Source organism: Pan paniscus, chromosome 19 (genome assembly GCF_029289425.2).
Source record: "Pan paniscus chromosome 19, NHGRI_mPanPan1-v2.0_pri, whole genome shotgun sequence".
Classification (NCBI taxonomy): Eukaryota; Metazoa; Chordata; class Mammalia; order Primates; family Hominidae; genus Pan; species Pan paniscus.
This window is the reverse complement of record NC_073268.2, coordinates 72,150,326-72,162,619: the sequence shown is the minus strand read 5'-3', so window position 1 is coordinate 72,162,619 and position 12,294 is coordinate 72,150,326.

The following is a 12,294-nucleotide window of genomic DNA, read 5'->3' as shown; positions in this document are numbered from 1 at the left end:
TATCATATTATGAAGAATGGGAAAGATTAATAACACATGTAAAAATTTGTGGAACATAGTGTATGCTCAACAATATTAGCTCTTTTTGTTAGTATCTAGCTTGTATAGTGGGCAAGAAGGTAAAATGAGATAATTCATTAATAGCAATGGCACATAGTAAATTATTAATATATAGCATCTATTATGTCTTCCATAAGCCAGAACAGTAACTGCCTTTATTAGTACTATGGAGTTTTTTTCTACATTTTGATTGGTGGAACCCTGCCACTCTAATCATGCTACACGTATTAATTTTTCAGACAAAACACATGGTTAGGGTTTCAAATTACTGACTACTCCCTTCAGGGCCTGTCATGTTACACTAAATGGTCTGGTGTGGTCATTCACCAAACTAATAATTAAATGCTGGAATTTTGCTAAAACAAGTTATAAGCAAAAGATACTAGTGTTCAGCCTATACCCAGAAATGGGTGTTTTGGAAACTATATACTTTATCCTTTTAAAGATTTGACTTGTCCTTAATCCCCCCTAGCTGCCTGTATTTATTGAATTCCTCAACCCTGTAAGCTCTCATGTTCACTGCACAAAGAGCAGTTTCCCTGCATTTCATTCTTTAAAAAAGAAAAAGAAATTATTTTTCACAAGGGGTTTCAATGGATCCTGACCTAATTAATGTCATTCTGACGTAAACTGCTTTAAATTACTAAGTAGAGAGAGCCTTTGTGGTGAAGAATAACATACTAGTTGTGCCAAGAGAAAAATAAGAGTTTAAGAATGGGCTTTTAAAGTGGAATTAAAGGAAGATGGGATGGGGTGTTGCTGGAAGAACTAAGGTCAATAATGGCTCTCCAGTTTCAAGTCAGGAGAGAAGCTGGCACAGTCAGATTTAGAAACTGAAGTTTCAGTCTCTCTTCCTCTAGTTTAGTACCCTCAGACTCTCCACTCAGCCATACTAACCAGTGATGTCCCAGGAAGCAGCTGCCAATCATTGCAACCTCATTACCAGGAGCCTCCTGAGAACCCTTGCCTAAAAGGCTTCATCCAATGACATACTCAGAATGAGAGCAAAAGATGATTGTCAATCTCTTCTAAGTGGTTATAAGGGCCAATCAACAAAATAAAAATGCAAACTATGGAATGGGTGAAAGTATTTGCAAATATTCTCTATCTAATAGGGGTTAATATCCAAAATATACAAAGAACTTACATAAGTTCATAGCAAAAAGAAATAAAACACACCAAAAGCCAAATCACATGATCGAAAAATGGGCAAAGGGCTTGAATAGACATTTTTCCAAAGATATACAAATGGTGAATAGGCATATGAAAAAACGCTCAGTATTACTATCACTAATCATTGAGAAAATGCAAATCAAAATCACAATTAGATATCACCTCACACCTGTTATGATGGCCATTATGAAAAAAGAGATAAGTACTAGCAAGAGTGTGGGGAAAGGGGAACTCTCCTGCCTTGTCCCACCAACCCTACTCATGGAAGTGTAAAATAGTACAGCCATTATGAAAAACAGAATGGAGGTTCCTTAAAAAATTAAAAATAGAACTCTGTACAATTCAACGATTCCACTTCTGGTACATACCTAAAGGAAAAATCAATATCTCAAAGGGATATCTGCACTCCTATGTTCAATGAAGCATTATTCACAATAGCAAAGATATGGAAACGATTTCAGTGTGCATGGATGAATGAGTGGATAAAGAAATGGTGGTACACATATACAATGGAATATTATTCATCCATAAGGAGAAAATCCTGTCATTTGTGACAACATGGATAAACCTGGAGGACAGTAGGCTAAGTGAAATAAACTAAACCCAGAAAGACAAATACTGCATGATCTCACTTATATGTAAAATGTAAAAAAGTCAAAATAATGCAAGTAGAGAGTAGGATGGTGGTTTCCAGGGGCTGGGAGTGGGGGAAATTGGGTGATGTTGGCCAAAGGGAACAAAATTTCAGTTATAAAATGAAAAGTTTTGGGAATTGATATGGATTGGCTCTATGTCCCCACCCAAATCTTATCTCAAACTGTAATCCCCATGTGTGGAGGAAGGGACCTTGTGGGAGGTGACTGGATCATGGGGGCAGTTTCCACCATGCTGTTCTCATGATAGTGAGTGGTTTCTTAGGAGATCTGATGGTTTTAAAAGTGTTTAGTAGTTCCTCCTTCACACTCCCTCTCTGTCCTGATGCCTTGCAAAGAAGGTCCTGCTTCCCCTTCCCCTTTCTCCATGATTATAAGTTTCCCGAGGCCTCCCCAGTGATATGGAGCTGTAAGTCCATTAAATCTCTTTCCTTTATAAATTACCCAGTCTCAGGGAAGTTTTTTATAGTAGAGCAAAAACGAACTAATACAGGAAATTGGTACTGTAGAGAGTTGGGTGCTGCCATAAAGATAACCTAAAAATGTAGAAGCAGCTTTGAAACTGGGTAACAGGCAGAGGTTGGAACAGTTTGGAGGGCTCAGAAGAAGATTGAAAGATGTGGGAAAGTTTGGAACTTCTTAGAGACTTGTTGAATGGCTTTGACTAAAATGCTGATAATGATATGGACAATGAAGTCCAGGCTGAGGTGGTCTTAGACGGAGATGAGGAACTTAATTGGGAACTGAAGCAAAGGTCACTCTTGCTATGCTTTAGCAAAGAAATTGGTGGCATTTTGCCTCTGCCCTAGAGATCTATGGAACTTTGAACTTGAGAGAGATGATCTGTGGAACTTATGTTTAAAATGGAAGCAAAGCATAAAGGTTTGGGAAATTTGCAGCCTGATCATGTGGTAGAAAAGGACAACTCATTTCCTGGGGAGGAATTCCAGCTGCAGGAGGTTGCACAAGTAATGAGGAGCCAAATGTTAATAGCCAAGACAATGGGGAAAATGTCTCCAGGGCATGTCAGAGATCTTTGTAGCAGTCCCTCCCATCACAGGCCCCAAAGCCTACTAGAAAAAGATAGTTTCATGGGCCAGGCACAGGGCACCACTGCTCTGTGCAGCCTCGGTACTTGGTGTCCCCCTGCATCCTAGTTGCTCCTGCTCCAGCCATGGCTAATAGGGGCCAAGGTACAGCTCAGGCCATTGCTTCAGAGGGTGCAAGCCCCAAGTCTTGGTGGCTTCCATGTGGTGGTAAGTCTGCGGGTGTGCAGAAGACAAGAGTTGAGTTTTGGAAACCTCCGTCTAGATTTCAGAGAATGGATGGAAATGTCTGGAAGTCCGGGCAGAGGTGTGCTGCAGGGGTGGAGCCCTCATGGAGAACCTCTGCTAGGGCAGTGCAGAAGAGAAATGTGGGGTTGAAGCTCCACACAGAGTCCCCACTACGGCACTGCCTAGTGGAGCTGTGACAAGAGGGCCACCATCTTCCAGACCCCAGAAAGGTAGATTCATTGACAGTTTGCACTGTGTGCCTGGAAAAGCCACAGGCACTCAACACCAGTTCATGACAGCAGCTGTGGGGGCTGTACCCTGTAAAGCCACAGGGACTGAGCTACCCAAGGCCTTGAGAGCTCACCCTTTGTATCAGCATGCAATGGATGTGAGGAGCTTATTTTTGTTAGGAGATTATTTCAGAGCTTTAAGATTTAATGACTGCAAGTTGGACTGGCATGGAATCTGTAGCCCCTTTGTTTTGGCCAATTTCCTCCATTTGGAATGGGAGCATTTACCCAATGCCTGTATCCCCATTGTATCTTGGAAGTAACTAACTTGCTTTTGATTTTACAAACCCATAGGTGGAAGGAACTTCTCTTGTCTTAGTCAAGACTTTGAACTGTGGACTTTTGAGTTAATGCTGGAATGAGTTAAGACTTTGGAGGAATGTTGGGAAGACCTGATTGGTTTTAAAATGTGAAACAGGCATGAGATTTTGGAGGGGCTAGGGGTGGAATGATATGGATTGAATCTGTGTACCCACCCAAATTGCATTTCGAACTGTAATCCCCACATGTCCAGGGAGGGACCTGGTGGGAAGTGATTGGATCATGGGGGTGGTTTCCGCCCTGCTGTTCTTATGATAGTGAGTTCTTATGAGATCTGATGCTTTTTTTAAATGTTTGGCAGTTTCTTCTTCACTACCTTTTTCTACCACCTTGTGAATAAGGTGCCTGCTTCCCCTTCTCCTTCCACCATGATTGTAAGTTTCCTGAAGCCTCTCCAGCCATGCCAAACTATGAGTCAATTAAACTTTTTTATTTTATAAATTACCCAGTCTTAGGAAGTTATTTACAGCAGTGTGAAAACGGACTAATACAGTCATCTAATTATGTATGGCATGGGTGGGGATGAGTGCATTAATTAATTTAATTGTGGTAACCATTACACAGTGAATATGTATATCAATCATCACATTATAAACCTCAAATATATTCAATCTTTGTCAACTAAATACTTTAAAATAAAAAAAGAAAAGAAAAATAAAAACATAATCCTGACAAAGGACCAACACTAAAAAAAATCTGTGTAAGGGGATGATGCTGACTTTGTTATCCTAAACAAAACAGTATTCATTCCCTGGTACTGAATACATGATTGGGATTTTTGAGCAACAGGAAGGGATGGAACTAGTCTTAGCTAAAGAACCAGCAGCATTTGCTAAAAGTCCTCTCAAGCAGAAACTTTGTTTTTCCAACTTCCATATATTCTGGGATAGGTAGGTGATATGGCTTGGCTCTGTGTCCCCACCCAAATCTTACTGTGAATTTTAATAATCTCCACATGTCAAGGGCAGGACCAGGTGGAGATAACTGAATCATGGAGACAGTTTCCCCCAGGCTGTTCTTGTGATAGTGAGTGAGTTCTCATGAGATCTGATGGTTTTATAAGGGGCTTCCCCCTTCACTTGGCACTAATTCTCTCTTCTGCTGCACTGTGAAGACGTGCCTTCTGCCATGATAGTAAGTTTCCTGAGGCCTCACAGATATGCAGAACTGTGAGTCAATTAAACCTCTTTTCTTTGTAAATTACCCAGTCTTGGGTATTTCTTCATAGCAGCATGAGAACAAACTAATACAGCTAATACCAGAGATAGGGTCAATAACCTCCTGGCTCCTCATTCCTATTTTTATAGTTACCTCTATTGTCTCTTGAAAACCCTCTATTTATTTGAGGTTCCCTCCATGTGGATATACTCTCTTTGTTGCTATCATTTATCTAGTCATTTGTAATATATTGTAACAAAAAAATCAGCTCTTGGCTCATGCTTCTCCTCCTCATCTGATTTTTTGCATCATTCTTGCCGATATTAACACCCCTATGTTCCATCCAATGCCCCAGCCTTTCTGTTTTTCAGCTCTGAAGACCTCTACCACTACACTTGCAACACTCTTCCTGAATTTCCCATCCAATATTATGCTCTGGGCTTGCCGTTACCAGGAAGACAACTCCTTCCAATGACTAAGTATCTCATGTTTGATCATCACTTCCTACGCTTTTAGCCCACCTTCTCAAGTTCCATATGAACAATAATTCTTCAGTCTCTTCCCATCATACAAGCCACTAATCTCACCTCTGAAGAGGCATACTTCCTCCTATATGGCTAATCCCTCCCTTTGTTCTCTGATGCCTATCTTTTCTTGTCTCCTCAACTGTGTTCCTTTGCCCATCTCTCTTTCTCATACCTTTTCCATCTTTACTTCTTTACTGGCTCATTCCCATCATTTCCTAGGAGTAGATTCTCTCATGACTCTGGTCTCAGCTTATGTAACCCATTTGGAAAAGCCCTGCCTGGTCCTCTTATTTAAATAGCCCTTCCTCTACCATCACTCTTGCTCCCTCCTATGATTTTGTTTTGCTTTCTTTATAGTACTTACTACTCTATAGAATTATCCTTCAGTTAATTAATTCATTGTTTGCTGCTTATTGTCTTACTCACACAATAGACTATAAATCCCATGAGAAAAGTGATATAGCTTGTCTAATTCAAAGCTCCATCCCCAAAGTGTGGAACGGTGCTGAAACTTCATGGTGCTCAGTAAATATCTAATGATTAAATAAATGAATGGCATCTTCCATTCCCTCAAATAAAACACTCTTCTCTTAAATTCTCATACTCTGTCACACTCATGCCATTTCTCTATTTCCCTTCAGAGTCAATATTCCAGATGTACCAGGCAAAGCCTCTGTTTCTATTTCTTTGTTTTCTCAACCTATACTTGACTGGCTTTCCCCTCCAATTTACCATCTCCGTGGTCAGTGGCAACAATTACCTCTTGCTGCCAAACTCAATGGCCACATTCCAGTTATTTTCCTTTTACACCTGCACTGTCCTATAAGAAACAGTGTTTCAATAAGAAAATCAGATCTGCATTGGACAGTGCAGATGGAAACCATTTCCATCGGCACACAGAGTTCTATTGTACATCCTGCTCCAGATCCCTCGGCAGCATTTAGTATTCTTGTAGTCTGACTCCTTCCTTACTACATTTTTCCTTCTTTTTCTCCTTTGAAGGGTTTTTCTCTTTCAATCTATCTTTAAATATTATAACACCTCATGGCTAAGTCATAGGCTATCTTACCTATCTCTCCAAATTCTCTTTAGGTAAATGCATTTATTCCTATTATTTTAAATGTCTTCTATAAGCCATTAACTCAGGAATTTATATCTCCCACCTTCTCTTTTGAATTCCAGATTCATATAACCAATGGTCTACTTCATATCTCAAATCTTACATATCTAAAAGCAAGCTCTTGATTTTCTCCCCAAGTATGTTTCTCTCTTCAGTCTTCATTGTCTCAATAATGGCACTACCATATACCCATGGCACATGCCAGAAACCTGCAACTGCCTGATTCCTCCTTAGACTCCAGGCCAGACCCTGTAAGTCTTGGCTCCTCCTCCTTCACATCTATCTACTTATATACTCTATACTATATAGAGAGTCCACTATACATATATATATACACACACACACACACACACACGTAAATATATTCCCCTACTATATATGCCAGTCACACACACACACACACACACACACACACACACACTTATTATCCCCTCTCTAGCATGAGCCATCATCTTGGCTTTCCTGGCTAAGACAGGCTCACCTTACTCTTCCATCAAATACTATCATCATGGAACAGCCAGCATAACCAATTTCAAAAGAAAATCATATCCTGTTTTTTGCTGGTTCCTCACTGAATCTAGAATGAAATCCAAATTTATTTACATAACCTCCATTCCCTTTAAGACCCACCCCTGCCTATATCTGCAACTTATTTCATGACCTTCTTTCCCAGAAACTCCTTTCCAGCTGAACAAAACATCTTTCTGTCCCTCAAACAATACCAAGTTTTTTACTGTCATGGAGCCTCCACACACTGTCTTTTCTGTCTGGGACATCCTCCCTGCATTCTGTCCCTGGCTCCTTTTTCCAGACCCCTCTTCCTCAGCACAATTCTCAGACCACCTGTTTTCCCTAGCTTCTCCTTTGAGGTAATGTAACTAGAAACATAATAGATGACACACTATATCCTATATTTCCTGTCTAAGGAGATACCCCAGTTTTTCTTTTTCAAATTAGTACATATTATAATAGTTACTTATTTACTGTTAGGCATTGCCTGTTTCCTGTACTAGATAGTGGGTTCTGTGAGAGCAAGACTGCGTCTATTTTATTTGCTAATTTATACCTACGTTCTGCACATACTCAGGTTCTCGTTAATATTTGTCAAAGAATTAACAGTGGAAATAGAAGACGTTTTTTGATGGAAGATGAATCTGGGTTTGACTTCCTGCTCTAATCTTACCGGGGTGATCTTGGATTAAAACCTGAATAAGGTTTTTCCTTTGTTTTTTGACACCATTAAATGTACTTAAAAAAATAGAATTGGATACATGTTTTTAAAAAACCTCTCTGAGCCCTAGCTTTTCAATCTATACAGTGTATGCTAATAATACATAGCTTGCTAGACTGCTGTGTTTGGAATGTAATATGCACTCAAATGTTTTTGCATTTCCTTCACCTTCTCTTAGATGCAAAAAAAAAATATGAAGAGAAGGGACTGGGAAGACAAAATGGAAACGAGAAGTCAACAAGAGTCTCCCCTTTATTTTTTTATTTTTATTTTTATTTATTCATTTTTTTGATATGGAGTTTCGCTCTTGTTGCCTAGGCTGGAGTGCAATGGCGCGATCTCAGCTCACTGCAACCTCTGCCTCCTGGGTTCAAGCAATTCTCCTTGCCTCAGCCTCCCAAGTAGCTGGGATTACAGGCATGCGCCATCATGCCCGGCTAATTTTTGTATTTTTAGTAGAGACAGGGTTTCTCCATGTTGGTCAGGCTGGTTTTGAACTCGCAATCGCAGGTGATCCGCCCACCTCAGCCTCCCAAAGTGCTGGGATTACAGGAATGAGCCACTGCGCCCGGCCAGGGTCTCCCCTTTAACTGACAAAAAGTCAACTTGGTCCTGGGTGTAATCAATGTATTCTGGGAGAGGAAAATCACTAATCACTAGGATGGACGCATTTCTCAATGAGTCAAAGTCATGGAATCATTGACTGTACAGAGTTCAGTTCAGGAAAATAAAATAAGAAAAAAATTCATCCTACTTTGGTCAGATCTAGACCACAGTTGAGCCATAGTTTCTGTCTTTTACTATCAGGGTTGACGCTGGATGATTGTCTTCATCTTAGAGAACCTGGGTTTCTCCATCTGTAACATGGGAATGATGGGATCTACTTCTAAGGTATCATTATGATCGAATGAGAATAACATTGTAGACTGCTCAGCACAGTGCCTAAAAGACACTTTCAGATATGCAGGAGATGTGAGTTTATTTTCCTGCCCTCTCACAGCTGTAATGAATCTTTACAATATTCCACTGCAAGTTGGTGATAAATGCTCTGAAAAGTGATAACAGGCAAACCTAGGCTCACAATTTAGAGTAATAATAATAATAATAAAAAATAAAAAATATTCCCTTCTGTTCTCCAACTCTTTTTACTGAAGTATAAATAAAGCCTTTTTCAATTGTTACTTAACTTTCAGCTTCACAAGTTCCTAGTTAATTTCTTTTGCTAACCCAGGTTGTGTGACCATGTACTTTGCTGAACTCAATGAATCTGCCACCACTGCAACTGCTGATGGAAATGACCGAATTTTTGCTTGCATGCTCCAAATTTAGCAAAAGATCATGACACTTAGATATTTCTTCTGGGAGTATTAATTGTAGGGTGAAAGTGACGGCATCCTATTTAGGTTGTCTGGAAAGTCAGAGAAAGATTAGAATTTATAGTTACTATGGTAGCTAATTACACGTTCAAGAATATGCTAGTTGCTGTTTTAAAAAAGGCTTTGATCATAGATGAGACCCTTGTTGGGGGAGCAAAGAAAATAAGAAGGTAGAATTTGCCATCTTGAAAAATACCTGGCTACTAAGGCCAAATTTCTTTATGGATAGAAAGTCATCTCCAGGTGTTTTCTTCAGAGTATTAAGGTTTACAAGAAGTTCCTAATAGCGTTGGAATAATATTATAAAATGTTAACCCTTGTGTTTTCACCTTTACTCTCTATTTAACACATGGGTCTCCTTTATTCAAGGAGATGGGCATCATTCATCACATTTATGGCTTTGATCAAAGGTTTGGTCCAGATTATACCAGGACAAGAGACATCTGGCAGAAGATTCCATTAGGGAGAACTAGTTTTCCTACAAACACTCTCATCACTGTAGAAGTCTAGGTGAAGATCTGAGCTCAGGAGGTAAGTCGGGTGGAAGGAGAAGAAAGAGCTGGAGCTGAGTCTGGAGGGCTCTCCACTGTGCCTCATCTCTGTGGATTGAGTCCTGGGATGGGTCGATGAGGGAAGGGACTTGTGTTTGCTTTCTCACTGGAGCCTGGGAAAATCAGCAACGTCTGGCAAAACCTACCTAGGCCCCCAAGTCTTGTATGGCTCCAGAATCATGTGAAAAGCGTTTGAAAACTCCCCTGAGAGGGAAGCAAAGGGTAGAAGGAGCCTAGAAGGCTGTAAGGAGACAGTCAGATTGAGAATGGTGCAGTTTATGGCCAAAGAGTGGAGAATATTGCAAGGCTAAACAGATAACAATGACCAGTAATCAGATACTTACCTCCCCATCTCCTATTCCCCATCCTTTCCTGTTTTGAAAGCCTCTTACAATTTAGATCCACCCCAAAAAAGAAGTAAATTCTTATTTAAATGAGGTTAATCCTAAAACGCCTTTAAAAAATTATTGAATAAGACTATCTTTTCTGTCACGTAGGGATTAAGTAGGATTCTAGAAGAATAAAGTACCTTGTTTTTTGCATACCTGAATTCATAGCTACTAAAAGTAAAGTTCAATTTCAGGTGGACCACTTATACCTATTCTGAAAAGGAAATAATTTCAACTCCACAATCTGAAGTTCTAACTTTTGCCATATGTTTGAAAACATGGCGGATCCAGGAAGCCCATTCTCATTCTCATTCTCATTACCTATCCAGAGATATTTCCAAAAAGATGCACTCCTTCATGTCACATTCTATCTGATATATCTGCTGTGGGTACCCATAATTTATAGAATTATAAATTAGGGTGGGTGCAGTGGTTCACTCCTGTAATCCCAGCACATTGGGAGGCTGAGGTGGGCAAACCACCTGAGGTCAGGAGTTTGAGACCAGCCTGGTCAATGTACTGAAATCCCATCTCTACAAAAAATACAAAACTTAGCTGGGTGTGGTGGTGTGCACCTGTAGTCCCAGCTACTCGGGAGGCTAAGGCAGGAGAATCGCTTGAACCCAAGAGACAGAGGTTACAGTGAGCCAAGATCACACCATTGTACTCCAGCCTAGGCAACAGAGCGAGACTCCATCTCAAGGTAAAAAAAAAAAAAAAAAAAAAGAGACTTCTTAGTATGCCATCCAATGTTCTCAAAGATCAAACCCTGTCTTTCCTGTCCAATATCACATAAAATTCCTCAGGATAATCTAAATTAACTTCTACAAAGGAAGTGCCCCTTCTTGACGCTGTAGTGTAATTTCACTTTCCTATGTTTTTCCCATTTTTTATTCCTTTACTTTGCATTGTTCCCTAAGGGCAACTCTTCAATATTTAATAGGGTGGGCTTTGGAATCTAACAGATATGGATTCAAGGCTCCAATCTGTGGTTGTCTCACTGACTAGCTAAGCAACTCTAGACAAGTGTCCGCTGATATAAACTTAGGGTAGACTCTAATGTATGAGATGGTTTTGAATTATAAATCAGATTATGAGTAGAAAAAGTTAATGAATGATGCCTAGCACCTAGTAATGCTTAAGAAAAGGGGGAGGTGCTATTAACACAATTAACAATTCAAAAGAAACCTTTCTTCTCACAATTGTTTATTTACCCAGCTTGCCAGGTAGGCCATATGTTCCCTGGTGGTAAGAACTCCTTCAAAATCTGCACTGTCTGGCATTTACTAGGCATTGAGTAAATGCGAGTGAAATGCATGTTTGTATGGATATTTAAAACCCAGTTTAAACTACATGAGTTTTAACATATCTGAGAATCCTGCTCTGATCCCTCAGGCAGAATTAACAGCTCCTTCTTCTGGGAGCTGCTAATGCCACTATATGCCTCTTATTTCAATTTGCTTTCTTACATGTGGATTACATGCTACTTTCCAATTATTTATATCCCACTTATTTAAACATCTCTCAATAAAATACTGGATACATTCTTGAAATACAACTTCTTCATCTTGTTAGCCAACCACTCTCTCCTTGAACTTAAAACTATCACTGAACTTAAAATCAGAGCCTGGGGCATGATAGGTGCTTACTTAATGCTTGCTAAGTTATGCTGAAAACCTCAAATCATCTTTCCCATTTGTAGTGAGTCAATAGCATCCTGTCTGTACTTGAAGAGCAAGGTAGGGTGGGGACAGGAAGGGGGAAAATTGCTGTGTATGTATTTAGGACACTCTGTCTCCACACCCCAGCACGGCTGAGCAGGGCTATCCTTGACTCCACAGGACAGCTGGACTCAACATGAGAGGAGAGCTTTCACTTTTGATCTTCAAGATAATATTTTTAAATATAAAGCAAAAAGAATTTGAGATAATGTGCATGCTGTCCTTTCAAACATGCCATATGGAATCTGAGGCCCTTGGGTTAAGAATTACAAGATACATTTACTAAATAAAGACAGCCAGGCTCCTGCAGAGCCAACAGGGAAGGACACAAATCATGGAACCACAGTAAAACTTATTCTAGAAAAAAAAAAAAAAAACAGCAAGAATTAACCCAGGAGTCCCAGCCTCATGCCCTCAGCAGGTCAAATCGTACTAACTTCCACTTCCATT